The 15,488-nt window shown below is 40.7% G+C and overlaps 1 long non-coding RNA gene across 1 annotated transcript in view; it reads right to left on the reverse strand.

Moving 5' to 3' along the window:
* LOC116391226 (uncharacterized) overlaps positions 1-7,928 on the reverse strand; it is a 38,640-nt gene extending 30,712 nt beyond the window's left edge. Inside the window, exon 1 of the long non-coding RNA XR_004213230.1 lies at positions 7,792-7,928. This is a non-coding gene — a long non-coding RNA (uncharacterized LOC116391226). The remainder of the gene's footprint in view (positions 1-7,791) is intronic.
* Between the last annotated feature and the right edge of the window lie 7,560 nt (positions 7,929-15,488).

Below are 15,488 nucleotides of genomic sequence, written 5' to 3' on the forward strand. Positions count from 1 at the left end.
GAGAGAGAGAGAGAGAGAGAGAGAGAGAGAGAGAGAGAGAGAGAGAGGATGAGATCGACCAGGAACCAGGATGTAATGGAGGGGATTGATGAGTCCCATTTGTCCATCAATGCCTCTTAAACACGCTGTCGATAAGTAGGCTTCTCAAAGGCTCATCTGCCTAAAAAATCCGAGAGGTGTTAAAGGAAGCTGGAACTGTAGGAAAATGCGTGGCAAAAGAAATTAAGTACATTTGTTTAAATCCTGTAACTGCAATGAGTTACATGTTCTTAACTTCAGCATTTAAATATTATGCTACTTTGTACTTTTACTTCACTAATTTAATTTGATCGCGAGTTATTAGTTGTCTCTCAGATTAAAAATTGTATCCAAAGCATACAGTATGATTATTTTATTCAACACAATCTAAAGATTAAACTAACCAACAGGATTCAGAATAGCTCCACCTTGATCAACTGTTGTTAATGCATCATTTGTAACAATCCAATATAATATATTGATACTGGATTACGAAATCAATATTAAGGATCAATTCGACATATTGAGTACATCATACCACTTTGATACCTTTACAGTACTTAAGAAAAGAATGCACTGAGTGTTTTTATATTGTGGTATAGCTACTTTGCTTTGAATAACAGTTACTTCTTCCACTCCTGGAGAATGATGGCAGCAGAACTTTGAGGTATTACAGTCTGGTATATGACTAATGCAGTCTGCCATCAAATACAGTAGAGACAAAGAGGAAGTGAGACACAGGAATAGTATGAGACAGATTCAAGGATAATCTTGTTCTGCCAAGTGTGTATCTTTTGTTGCATCTTTGGGCAGATGGATATTAAGCACTAAAAAAATCCCAGCAGATCCTGTTACATAGACAGATATACCTCTGACTCCTCACCTTTGTATCTGTGTTTGTGCTGGTGGGCTGACATGGATGTAAAGTGCTATGTGCTCTTAGAGCTGTCATGTATTTGAATTGCCCTGAGCATTCAATTCATGGGCGCTGTTTAAAATAGTGTGTGTGTGCTTGTGTGTGTTCACTTATCCCGTTGATTATCTATGGTACAACCCATATCTGAATCTTCATGCTAGTGACTAATCTTAATGAAGTCAGCAGTCCAGCGCATCAAAGACTACCAGCTTCATCCACTGATGTAAATGGATGTGTAGTTCAGCTTCATACCCTTTTAACCAGGGCTTTGATTAACCTGACTGTGCTTCAATATTAAAAGAGACAAAGTAGTCGCAAAAACCTGCGTTCCCCTGATCATCAAGTTAAATAATACATAGATTATGTGAATAATAATTAGTCAGTATTGATAGAGTCGGTTATGCACTTCTGCCGAAGCTATGTATTCATACACATCATTAAGTAAATATCCAAGTCAAAAATATTGCTATGAAAGACCAAGACAGTGAGAGACACAATACCTCAAGGTCTGCTCTCCTTCTTTCTCTCTCGCCTCTTATTGCTGCAGAGCTTTCACCAGGTCGCTATGGTAACTTAGGTTTCCTGCCAAAATCACTTCCAATGCACCAGATTTGACATTCCGCCTTTCTCCATTTCCTCCTTTCCCTCTCCTGTCCATCAGTCGGTCTTCCCTTCCTGTTCTCACCTCTCTGTGACTCGCCTGGTTGCCAAGAAGCGTATCAGCAATCCACCTTAAACTCCAGCTGACATCAGTTGAGCTCAGATAGCCCTCGGTGCTCATCTCCCTCAACCCTCAACCTGAACCTACAGTACCTCACAAAGTCAATGGGCTGTTTGTTGGCTGGTTGACTCTTTGTTGTGAGACAGAGATTTTCTCTCAATTAGTATATCGTTTCCAAGCAAAATACGGATTCAAAAACACCCTTGATGGTAATTTCTGCAGCATTTGCACATTTTAAAATACATCTTGAGAGAAAACATATAGCGCCTAGTTAACTAGTAATTAACTTAATCAAGCAAGATTTTACATACAGAAGAAAACAAACGGATACAAACATGCCTGAATTTCTTTCCCACATCTCATCCGTGCACGCGTGTGTGTGTGTGTGTGTGTGTGTGTGTGTGTGTGTGTGTGTGTGTGTCTGTGTGTGTGTGTGTGTGTCTGCGTGCAGTGTAATTACCTGTGTTAATAGGTGTAATTGTGTCAGATGTTTGGGGATTAGAACTTTAATCAAAATTACTGAGGTGTTTCTCTTCACTGGTCTTTCAGGCTGAAGGATTCTTGAGGGTCTCCACTCCAACTGGGAAATCAAACTCCTGGTGCCGAGCCTACCTTGAAACCAAGCGACCTTAATGTCACTGACGAAGTAGAATGATTTCTATTTACTCGATTCAGTTTATTGGAACTGAATAACACAATATTGGAAAACATGACAGTCATTGTGGTTCTTTAAAGCATCACTGAGTCTTTTTAGTGTCTTTTTTAGATAAAAATTGTTTTAGCATTACTAGATTGAGGTAGAAAAACTAGCTGGAGCAAACACAATGCAATAGAAATTGTTCTCTTTTTGGTTCTCTTCCGCTGTGTCTCTGTTTTTTCATCCCATTGTCGATCAGTTTTGTTGCTTATACACTCTGAAATTTGTATTGGAAAAACCAGGGCCCCTATCTCTGCTTTTTTGTGGAACACATTTGCAAATGACAATAATATTTACAGGGGGTAAGTCAAGGCCGTACACTTTCTAACGTTTTGATTTAACAAGGGGGAACTTGATGTTTTGTGCAGGAAATGCATTAATAAACTTGCTCAACACTACTATAATTACCATTTTTCTTGACTGTAAACAGAAGAAAATTGTAATGTAAAAGAAATAAAAGAACCCAAATAGAGATGAAACTACAATGACTTTCACAGACACAGGTTTTGCAACGGACTCCAGTTGTGGGGTTGGTCATTTGTGTTGGAATTTTTATCTTAGAGATTTACATATTTTCATGGGATTAAAATCACCAAAGATCTCTGCAACTCTCACATTACCAAGTATAATAAGTCCAAGTATAGGATTTGAGAATGTATTTAACAGCAGTGATGCTCTGACCTTACTGTCACTTAGCAACAAATGCTGTACAGGACATTCAGAGGACAGAAACAGACTGAAGGACGCACTTAATAAAAGACACAGCAAGCACTGACCTATACAAGCAGCGAAAGTTTCCCAGGACCATCTGTTCTAAAAAGCAAACTACATACTGAGGTCAATGGGAAGACGTGCAGCTGATCGCACACTCTCATACATGCACAGATATGCATACAAGAGGATTCTTTTCATATTCATTCACTTTCAAAGCCCGAATCCTCACAGCAGCCATCATGATTGCATGTGTTACCTATACCCGCAGACCCTGGCCTGAATTTTGATTCGTAACCTTTACCCCATTGGAAACCATTTTGCTAATGAGGTCTGGAAAACCACCCTTACATGCAATCACTTTTCTTGATTTTCTATTGTAGAGGGGGCACTGTGACTCCACAAGGATGAGCCCCTTTCTCTCTATTTCTCTGTCCTTCCCTTGGTCGCTCTTCTCTTCCACCCCCCCACACACACACAAAGAATTCCATCAAAGTGTTGCCGAGCACTAATTACTCCTCCTATCAGCCTTCCTCATAGAGTTATTGGCTGATAGTTTGGTGGTGTTGAGCCACTGAGAGTTAGGAGAAGAGAAGCCAGAGATCTGCTGCCTCTAAAGGGATTGTCTGGCCCTCTGCCTGGCTATGTCTGTCCAGTGGCCACTTCTGGCAAAGCAGAGACAGACAATGAGGGCACAACTTGGGCCAAGATCTGATAAAGAGAAATACATCTAAGAGATGTGACAGAGACACATTAATCAGGATGGTAGGAGTGTGTTAGCCTTGCCCAAATATGGCTTTCAGTATCTAAAGCTAAGCATTTTGCATGCATGCATCAGCCTGTTGTAAGTCCCTTGATGTAAAAATGTTTATAGAATTCAATGGGTCCAGGACTAATACAAAGGCAAAAGTCGATGTTTATATAGATTTGGTTGAAAACAGACAATGACATAAAATAAGGCTAATCCATAATTGGGCAAGGCCAAAGACCCGTAGCTGCGGCAGATTTATGAGGCCTTGTTAAAGTTCCTATGAGACGGCACTAAGCATCACTGATTCATACATACACACAGCCACACACAAACACAGACACACACATGTGGTATTTATTTCTGAAATGTTTTTGCAGACTTGAAAAAAACAAAACTGGAAGGCCAGAAGAGCAGTAATGAGTTTCTCTGTTTTCTTTGTTTTTGGCCAACAGCTGAATCGTGACGAGAGCGAGTGCGCTACCAAGGCACAGAGCGGAGAGAAGGAACTGCTCCACACATGAGACACGTTTTTCTAACTGTATGCAGAGGGCAGGACTTCAAAGACAAACCCTCAGAACTCAGTTTTAACACTGTTAATTAGGTTAGGCCAATTTGTATCAAACCAAAACGCAATAGTTCAATCAGAAAGAGACTGCAATCATCAAATTCACATTGTTATAATCATATTACCCCATTTCCTATGGCCAAGCAATGTTGATATTGCCGATAATGAAAGTGTAATAACCGTATTGTTTTATATGCTCCCCTGTGGTTCTTTGTAATTGCATTTACTCCACTCAATGTGTCTTTGTGTGCACATTTGTGCATGACTGCCATCTGTCTGTCTGTTCTTCTGTCTAATTCTATGCTTACCTGGCTGTATATTCTTTCCCTCCAACAGATCTGATTCTGCCCGTTTACTAATGTCTATGTTGGATCCCAGCAGACAAACGCACTCTATCCTATTTCTGTGGGCAACATCCCCCAGGAGCAGAAGCAGAGAGACCTTGTTCCACATCTGTGCAGCATGTAAATTGCAGCTCCTCAATCAATGTCCAACTGTGCATGTTGTCCACCTCCGAGCCGAACCCCATAGAGGCCAGCTCTTTCTGCATGTAAACAGCAGGTTATAGCTAGGACTGAGTCCTCCATCAGCTTCATGATAGCTCAGGCTGCCATTCCAGCTCTCACGGATTACAACGGAGCTACTTAATTGAGTTAACCACTGCTGAGTGCTGGGGGCTGCTAATAAGAGCGCAATGGATGGATGAAAAAGTCAACCATCTAAAAACAAGAGTGAATAGATATTGCTGCCTTAGTTGTGTGAGCATAGTTAAAGTGCTTAGTGTAAAGCCCTGTAATAAAGCTCACTCCAATAATGCAACCCTGTGACACAAAACTCTCTCAGTCTCTGTAGACCACAGAGCGGTTAGGTCACTAAGTCAAAACTGACACAAGACTGGCTTCAGCAGAGTACCATCACTGTAAGATGCAATCACAAAAACCTCTCCCAACTACAGGTCTGTAAGTGATAATAATGAACCAATGAAACACAAGCGGTCAGGTATTAACGTCATTCATCCCGATGGTACAACATCATGTCAAAATGAAATTATCCACTAAATTGGAGCTGCAGAGTTGAAGATGCCTTGCCACTAATCCAAGAGCCCTCTCTATTTCTGAATTGAAGAAGCCTGACTGAGTGGATAATTTCATTTGGACTTGACAAAGCAGTCAGGGACAAACAGCCACTCCTCACCTGCCTTCTGCTATACACGAGAGCTTTAAGCAGGCAAACAACACCTCACAGCATGCCATAGTTGTCTCAGTGCTAACTACGGACCTTGAGAGGGTTTCAGACACTTAAAGCAAACGTGTGAATAGAATAGGTAGAACCCTGTTGCTTGGCTGCTGCCTGACTCACCATGGACGCCAGGTTAAGGGTATGGCAGCAATCTATAAAGCCTGTTCTCCTCCAGGACAGGTTGGTGGGTCTGTCTTGATTGGCTCCATCTTTGACATTACCGACATTTAGAGGGCTCCATTGCCTGACTAAAGTCAAGTAAAGTTATTTTTTGTATTGCATAAAATCACAATATGCCTCAGAAGGCTTAACATTTAGAACTATGTGTTTCAAGGCATACCCCTTGTTTGCTCAGGTTTTGTTAAACATTAAGCTAGGTAACATGTTAATTTGTTTTTATACTACAACTCATGTCACTCATGCACATGTATCTGCTCCACCACACAACAACATGGTCGATGCAAGGGTGCTCTGATTGAGAACATTGCATTCAATTAGAGTTTGAGTGTTTGCCATGAAAGCGGCCTTGAGTTACCCAATAACAGGCGCTCAGTGCATATTGCTTTATGATGATCTGGGTGAAATGTAATGCTGGGGTGGTTGCAATTCAATTCAATTACAAAACGAATCAATGGCTTTATTAAATCTCCTGTTTTATCGACCTACATGCACAATTATTAGATTGTAATCAAACCTCTACCAGCATTGGTGTGAAATATAGAATGAGTGGCTCTGCCAATTCAAAGGTAACACTATACTTTTACCACTGACAGGCCGTGTCCATAGTGGCCAGTGAGAGTTGCATTACCGTTAAATGTAACAACAACAAACAAGATGGAGCAGAGAAGGGAAAAGACACATGGCGGAAAATAGATGTTGAATCAATCCTTGGAAGATGGAGGGATAGAGGGCAGACACGTAAAGTAAGAGAAAGAGACGGCGAGACAAAATGGCGGTGAAAGTGAGACAGACAGTGAAGCCGGCGGCAAAGTCAACACTGCCATTACAGTGACGATTAGATCAGCAGGAGGGGTGAACCGGAGCAGAGACACTAAACACCTCAGAACTCAGCTAAAAGGCTCTGACATGACCTTCGCGAATCAACTGCTAATGCTGCTGGGACTCTGCTCACATGAACCTGCAAAACTAACACATAAACCAATAATGTTATGATGAATATTTCAGGGAGGAAGAAGAGTGTAGCCATCCGTGCCATTTTCTAACGATGCATTACCTATGATTACCTATATACTGGTGATTCTGCAATATGTGATATAATGCAAGAGAGAAGATAAATGGCCTCTGGTTCTACCTCAATTTATTCACTGTATTATGCATTGTTCTCATTTGGGTGAATTATTATTGACAACTGAGATTAAACTATTTGTTATTAACCATCTTGTCCAGCTTCTTGTATAATATCTTTCACTTTCACTGAAGTAAGGAATTGAACGCAGAACTTTATACTTATTTTACAGTATTTTATATTGGTGTGTTACTACTTGCTGAAGGATGAAGGATCTGAATACAACCGTCTCCGCTGATCATAATAGTGGTGACGCTTCAGAGACCATTTCATGATACAGCCCTGCACACACGGTTTGTTTCCCATGTGAGCGGTGTACTTTTGTTTTGTTTCAATTTTGTAGTCTTTTTAAGCCAATTAGAAAAACGTTCCAGACGATTTTTTGTCTTATTGTTTTTGATTGACAGCGTGTTTTAAATTGTTTAATACTGCCACCGTAATCCCGTAGAAAATGTGTTTTCCTCAAAACTTAATTGAGAGTCCAGTTTAATTTTATAGGAATGCAATTTTGTAGCAGACATGGTTCCATGATGTGCTGCTGTTTCACTAATCCCCAGCACCCTTTAATCTCCATGATAAATTATTTAAATGACTAAATCAAAGCCCTGAACTCTAAACCCTGTGAGCTTCTGTGTGGTGTCACATTCAAGACACGATCTTATCTGTTGAGAGGAAAATTAATCAGATACTATCTGTTGAAAGAAGAGGCGAAATGTCAAATAAGTCTTTACAAATACATCACATTAAAATGTTTTGAGGTCTTCCGGGTCATCTATGTGCTGACCCATTTGTTAAGAAAAAAAATAATTCCACTCCATCACAGCTCTGTCCAACAAAAACTATATACTTCAATCAAAGAGCACTTACAGTTTGCTTCCAGATGTTTCACAGAGGCAGCCCAGCTGTACAACTCAGGACACTCTTGTTCCAACAATACCTCAGCTGATTGTTAATTTCTACAGCTACAGTATCCAGCTGGACAGAATTTCAGTGTCAGTGTCTAATTTCTTCTCAAAACAATGTTAAACAAAAAAAAAGGCTCTTGTGAGCACACACACCCACACACACACAGTGTTTATCCAGTGACTGCCCATAAGTTCATTGACTTCAGTCTTGGTGTTTTTGCAGTGCCCCATCGCATGTTTGTTAAAGCGTAACAGCAGGGAAGGGATTGATGCGTATGAGAGGGTAAGAGGGGATCTGAAAGTGACAGATGAGTCTGACTCTCGCCCCAAAGTGCTCGTCTCATCCTTGATAGGGGTTAGAGACAAACAGTCAATCATCCTTTACGGTGGCTCCCCTTGTAGGCATCTCTGACAGAGAGGAAGAGCTTCAGAATTCCCCTGAAGCTTCATGACTAGAGACAGAAACACCGTACCAGGCGGAGGGAGACATATTTCTTTATGAAGTCTAAATGCTTATTATTGAGAAGGAAAAAAAGATGGTGAAACCTGGGAAGAGTTAGATAAAGCCTGTATTTTTTATGATGCTGAAATCTTCTCTAGAGATGAGGAGGTTTGTAATATTGCTCAGCCATCCAATTTTTCTTTGTTGTTAGCTTTGTTTTTGTTTTTTGGATTATGTAACTGCTTGGCAACTGAGAATAACAATGTTGTGTAAACCCTACAATTTCACAAATATGCAGATAAGTCACATGGATGTTTATACACCTTGAATAACAGCTTTACAACTGGCAGAAGCTTAGTGAGTAATTTCTCTGTTTACTCTGTAAACTCTGATGACTGACGGTCCAGTAGTAGTAACTTTTGTGTGTGTGTGTGTGTGTGTGTGGGTGTGTGTGTGTGTGTGTGTGTGAGCCTGCACATGTATATCTGGTATCTGTATCCCACACTGGGGCATGATCATTTCCTTAATCAAGGAAGAATTCTCTGAGGAAGAGACTGTAATAGAGGCAATTGCTCTGCCTTTCCACATTAACAATGACAGATATTAGTTTGGGAGTTAACAAGTTGGAAAGGCATCCTCCTTGGTTGAACTGCAAAATACAGAACACGCTGTGGTTTGCCCTTCCTCATTCATTTCATTTCAAAGGAGGAGGGCAATGCGATTTTTTGATGCTTTCTTGCCAAGAGTTAGATGAGAATATTGATACTATTCTTGTGTCTGTATGCTAAAGATAAACTTACAGTCAAGATGCAATGTTTTGTGTTTCTATATGGCGATGGCATGACCTGACTCTGATTGGTTTACCAGCCAATCAGAGGTAGAGTAGGACAGGTCATTCCCTCGCCATCTCATATAACTCAACAAGAAAGCAAATGTCAAACCATATTTTTAATGATATAGATAACGATAAAGTTGTTTTGCACGGATGAAACCATGCTCTGGTACGACGCTCACAGAGAATGCCCACTATGTTGCCATGTTGTCTAAATTGTCATCATAGACATTGTTAATTGCACAAACATTTTTTAAATGCCAGACATTTTCTGTGTGTAGTTGCCTCCAAACATGCGAAATAACAGCTTGTTGGTCTGCTGTGAGATTTAACAAGCTGTCTGCAGACCGGCTAGTGACCGGAGAGATAGAGAGTCATTAGTGTTTCTCTCTATATATCTCCTCAGTGCTTGAGGGAGAATGTCATTAGCATCTCTCCCTGTCTGACAGGGAGTCAAAAGAGCATCTGCCTCTGTTCTGCTGGTATCACATCCTCTATCACTCATCCCTCGCGGCCTATTGGTTGACCTGACTGCCATTCGTTAGGCCAATCCCAAACGTAGAGGTCCTCAGTTTTATTTCACTGGTGGAGCATGTGGGTCAAAGAGAGCCCTTTGTAGAAGGCTGTAACACGATCAATATTTGCAGGGCACACAGATGTACAGATCTAAAGGCTTTTGTTCACCTTCATGACTACATTACCAGCCGCCTGTGAGCCTTTTGCTAAGAACTAGAAGATGGATTCAGGGCTGAAATGACTCAGTCTCCTGCTTCTGTGCGGGAGTGGGAACACAGACTGGCAGACATCTGGACCTGTACTGTATGTATAATTATAAAACCGATCAGTTCAAATTCCGCCCGAAGCATCTGAAAGTAAGTGGCCAATTCAACTTGCAACGGTTCAAAAGACCTGGTAAATATTTTATATGTAAAAAAATATCTGAACTCTCGTGGCTTGAGGGCTGAAAAAACTCAAAAACTGGAGCCATGACATGATTTTACCCTCTAGTCACAAACCCCACTGAAGGACTGTCTGCCTCTTGCAAGCAAGGAGGGATGTTTTGCTACATAGCAGCTAAAATAGTTACCGCTGGAACCTCGGGCCTTTGAAGAAGGTCTTGAACTTTTAACATACCGATCTACTGGGATCTTAAGATTCAAGGCCAGAGGACAACTGGAGAGAAAATGGCAGACAGGGAAAAATACAATGTCCAGCGGGTATTGAACTATTTCAATCAGAAGACGTAGATTTGATTGAGCCGTTTGAGGGAGTGAAGACAGTGCAGAGGATTGTGGTAATGATGAATTTGGAACAATTGACAATTTATTTAAATGGTTGGATACTGTTTCTGATGTGATAGAGATGTATTTGAGAGCCAGTAATTATGTAAAATGGGAAAAGCCAGGTTTAAAGGACACTATTATTCAGCCAAACAATCTGACCGATTTTGTTAATTCGTGTTTAGGAAACCCCAGTTAACATTTCCACCAAAGGAAATTAAAAATTCCAGTTGTAGGCACACAACGCTGTAAAATAAGGGGATCATTCATTGCAGTTTTTGGGGCAAAAGAGATAGTAGTTCATCAATTACACAGCAGTTTACCTTTGTTATATAATTTCCCTTCTCATAGTCGTTCTTCACTGAAAAAGTGGCCCAAGTACATGTGAGCATTACACACAGACATATATTTTGTTGAGGAACTTTTTAAGTCTTCCTTACTCTTAACGAGACCACATTTAAAAGCACGACTCTGACGGGAACAGATGCTACACGTCCACGTAGAATTCAGCTATTCAAATACAGCAGCCAATGATTCACAATGCTGAGGTTCAGCACATTCCACAGCACCCACCCTCCTTATAAACAAAGCACTTCATTTGTACAAAGTATGACAGAAAAAGGCCTACATACCAGATGTCCTCACTACTCCACTAGATACAAACCAATTAAATGTTTTTTTTATGGATAAATTACACCTGTGTGTTGCCACAATATACAACACAAGGCACGAGCGGATCCACATGCTGTAAAACAAGACAAGGTTGTCTGTCTCACCAATAACATAGTTTGTAAAGATGGAATAAAATCCCCGAGTAGCTCTTATCAGGGTGCAGAGTGCTCGATAATACTGGAACACCAGAATTAAGCTCAGAGAGGCACATTCACTGCTCATCCAAGGTGAATAGGAGCACTACCACACTCAATGCATGCACAGCAGACACACCGATGCAGGAGGGAAGTCCAAGGGAGTTAGGTGAGGGTTGGAATAGATAAGTAGGAGGGTGGGTGGATAGTGCTTGTGACTGTGTCTCGGCTCTGATTGTCTGATGCAGCTCCCCACTATAGCAAAGACCGCCTCATAGTCTCACCTGAGACACCGTAACCCCGAACAGGCACAGAGTGACTCTTGGTTGTCAGCTGCGTTCTATACTGTAGGTGCACCTGCAGCTCTGTGCGATAGACCTCAGCGCTCCACCCCGCACTCCCGCTAATTGAAACAGATGGAAGAGTTGAGGAGGGTGAGGAGGAGCCCTGAGGGCAGCGGTGATGAAAGGAGAAAAGAGACACAGAGCATGTTGAGGCCATCAGGAGAGGACGCAGAGAAGACCCACTGACTCCCTTTTCCACTGCATGTAAACAAACACTATTTAATAACTGAGGCTCCTCATGAACAATCCTGAAACCGAGACACAGGATGATAAGGAACATCTTTTTAAGAAATGGAAAGCTCATCAAATTGTATCATCACATCTAGTGAGCTACGCCGTAATTTTGAATATAGGTTATTTTAATCTGTCCAAATGTCATTAAAGTTTAAATCAAACACAGCACGGGAGGTAAGCAGCAGACATAGGCCCTTATACACTTTAATACATGAAGCTTGTGTTCTCAGTGAGACTTTATTTATGGAGGGGAAGTCATGGAGAAACACTTTTTCCTCCCTTATAGCTTCCCTATCTATTGTGCTTCCACCTGATTCTGATGACTTGAAGAAAATAAACCTCAGTTCTCATTTGGTTCCTCACACTCTTTGTATTTATGGTGTCTTTGATTTAATAGTGACTCTTGGATATTGCAGTTTTTTGCTAGAAATGTATGTTTTCATCCTGTGTTATTACCTAGAGATATTTTTTGGTTCTGCTGCTTCCTTTATTGAAGTTACTCGAATATTGCGGACTCGTGGGAAAATATACACGTATCCAGCTCTCTTAACATTGTTGTGTTGGCTCTTTCAGTCCTTGATATATGTGCTGGTCTTAGTTATGATTCAGGAATTGGAGCTTATTGTTTTAAACTTTGTCTTGCAAATTAAATTGAAATGTCAAGATAAGTTGTATATAATGACACAATGGGCTTTCAGGCCTATAAAGCAGCAGTTTCTGACTGATTTTAAGCTTTCCAAGAGAAGAAACTCCTCGCACACATGGAAAACATCGAATAAACCAGAAAAGGAAATTCAAAAAGAGATTTTGTCACCTCTGTATCTTAATGCAATACGAGCTGAACCAAACTGTTTATATAATGAACATTTAGTGGAAATACAACAATAGGATTATAAGGAAAAATGATAAGGTCCAATGCTATGGTTAAAATTTTAAATCCAATTAATACAAAAGTAGGCAATGTATCTGTGAGGCAGTTCATGTAATATTGCTGAAAAACATGAATATATGAAAAATCTTTTCAATTAGAAACAAGAAGAGAGAACTCAACAACGTCCGTACTCATTCATTCATCTTTTGCTCTGTCCTACCTGAAGAGATGGACCCCAAACAGCAGGAGGAGAACACTGCTGAGTTCCACCAGCAAATTTACTTAAGTATACAAGTACAGAATCATTCTGTCATGAAAAAGCAGAAAACTCCAGCCACCATGAAGGAAGATACTGTATCTGCTCCCTTGAAAGTCTGTAAAGAACTTGATTCCCTTGCAGCTTTCTAGGCAGACGCCTAGGAAAATGTGACTGCTGCTCTTGGGCTGTCGACCCAACTACTCTGACTGTTCCTGTGTGTGTGTATGTGTGTGTGTGTGTGTGTGTGTGTGTGTGTGTGTGTGTGTGTGTGTGTAAGGAGGGTATAGCGGCCTCTCTTTGTTGTCCATAGTAAGAGGATCCTGCCGAGTGAAACAATACCTGGCCATTCAAACAGAGATGAACAGACTGGACTGAGTCACACTGAGCCGATCTTAGCCAGGCTAGGACAGACCAGACAGAGGCAGGGGGGCACTGAATACCTCCTCTGTGAGAAAAGGAAGGAGGCAAGCCTTTCAGCAACTGGCCAATCATTAGGTTTCAATGTGTGTTTGTGTGTGCCCGTGTTTCATCAGGAATCAGGTTCAAAGGTTCTCTTGGGGAGTTAAACGGGATGATATGGCTGAGGGGGTCTGACGGAGATGAAAGTTGGGCAGATAGAGTGAAACAGATCACTTTTTACCTATTAGTAAACTCTCCCTGTCTGCAGAGGTAATCCACGCCTGCATAAATAATTGAGGAATGCTCGGTGTGACTGTGTGTGTGCCTGAGAGGAAACTCAGCCTTTGTTTATCTGTACTGTGCTGTAAATATCTGCACCCTATATCTTTTTCTGCATTGAAAGTCAGCAAAATTTTGTTTCTCTAGTAGGCATTTTACCAGATTGGAATTAGAGGGATAAGGATTTACTTCTAATTACCACTCTCAAGCTGTGGCATCTTTATCAGTACAGTTATACTTTATGCACACACACACACACACACACACACACACACACACACACACACAAGTGCTTGCTCAACTATCCTAATATTCCTCTCACTCTCCTGAGAAAGGCAGAGCCTGTCACTCATGTCAATGAGATTTCTGGGTATTTAACAGTCAATCCCCGTCAGCCTAAAATTGATCTCAACTCAAATGGAGCCAAAAGAGACAATTTACATATTCATGGTGAAACGGAACAATGCTGACTAAATCTGACGAGGGTCACCTTCAAGGAAAGGCGCAGCTTGTTTCAACTGATCAGTGTCAAGTGCCGTCCATATAGACAGAGGAAGGCAGAACAGTTAACGGGATGTCAATACAAAGCCAGAATGAAAACAAACGTTTTTACATTGTTGCAGCTGTATTATTTGCTCCTTCACCAATATGACAAAAATCTTCTATTCCGATATAGGTAATTTAATATCTCGATATTTGATGATATTTCGATAGGATTTTATTCCGATATGATTCCATTGATTATTGATTATCAATTGAAAGGGTGGTACTAATTCAAACATTATTGTAATGTCCAAGGTGCCCTCAATAATAACTAATATATCCAATCTATTTATTTTTCTATCCTTATTTTGCATCTTTTGTCTCTAATCCACTTTAAACCAACACACCTCTTATCTCACTACCCTCAATGGACTTCTTTGAATATGTGTTTCTCGTGCTTTTGTACTATCACAACTTTATCCCCATGTGCAACACTTTCCTTTTATTAACAATGTTATTCTGACAGTTTTATTTTGTTGACAGCGAGGACTTGATGTACATTTCCATCTGTTTCACCAGAGACCACATAAGACTTTGTTGTCAGCAAAGTAGATGCTGCATTTTCATCAACGAAAACATGGCACTAGCCTCTGTGCCCACCACAAAGGAATATGTGTGTGTGTGTGTGTGTGTGTGTGTGTGTGTGTGTGTATCAGTTTCTGGCTATGACAGCTATTGATCATTCTTGTTTGAAATTGTTGAACATCAGCATATTTAAACAGACAGGATTTTTGTACATAAATGAAAGACAATTTATTTCAAGCATAGAAAAGTACTAACAGGGCATCTTCAGACTCGTTGTGAGTAATGTAGAGACAAAGCTAGATTTTTCCCAATAATGAGCATGGCGTAAAGCAACATAAAGGTGTCAGTTAGCACTCTAACCCAAACTGCTCTCAGCTTCTCAGCGGTTAAGTGCTGAAGAGATAATAATAGTAATAGTAATGTAAGTAATGTAACTAGGAAAAAGAAACGTTGGTTCCGCTGCCATGATAATTCTTTGTATTCATCGGCTGTTTTTCTCTGCAAAGAGGAAAAATATGAGTTCAGATTGTGAATATGATGGCAGGTACAGCCAAGATGTAAACTATGACATTTGGGAGTTGTCTGAGTCACTTTTCAAAAAGTGAAATAGCCAGCACTTTAAAGATCAGATGAGACAAATGACAAACAGCTTCGGCGCTGAGAGAGACGGACAGCGTAGAAAGACAGGGAATAGCTTTTATCGAGCGTGACGCAAAGAAATGGGATCTGGGTTTGTGGGTATTGGAGAGGTAATTGATTCAAGGATCTAGATCTGCTCAGAGGGGAACCCCAGGAACGTTATTGTATGGGAGCTGACATGCAGTGTGATAGCCTAAATACCTATT

Source organism: Anarrhichthys ocellatus, unplaced genomic scaffold (genome assembly GCF_004355925.1).
Source record: "Anarrhichthys ocellatus isolate YVR2014 unplaced genomic scaffold, GSC_Weel_1.0 scaffold2, whole genome shotgun sequence".
Classification (NCBI taxonomy): Eukaryota; Metazoa; Chordata; class Actinopteri; order Perciformes; family Anarhichadidae; genus Anarrhichthys; species Anarrhichthys ocellatus.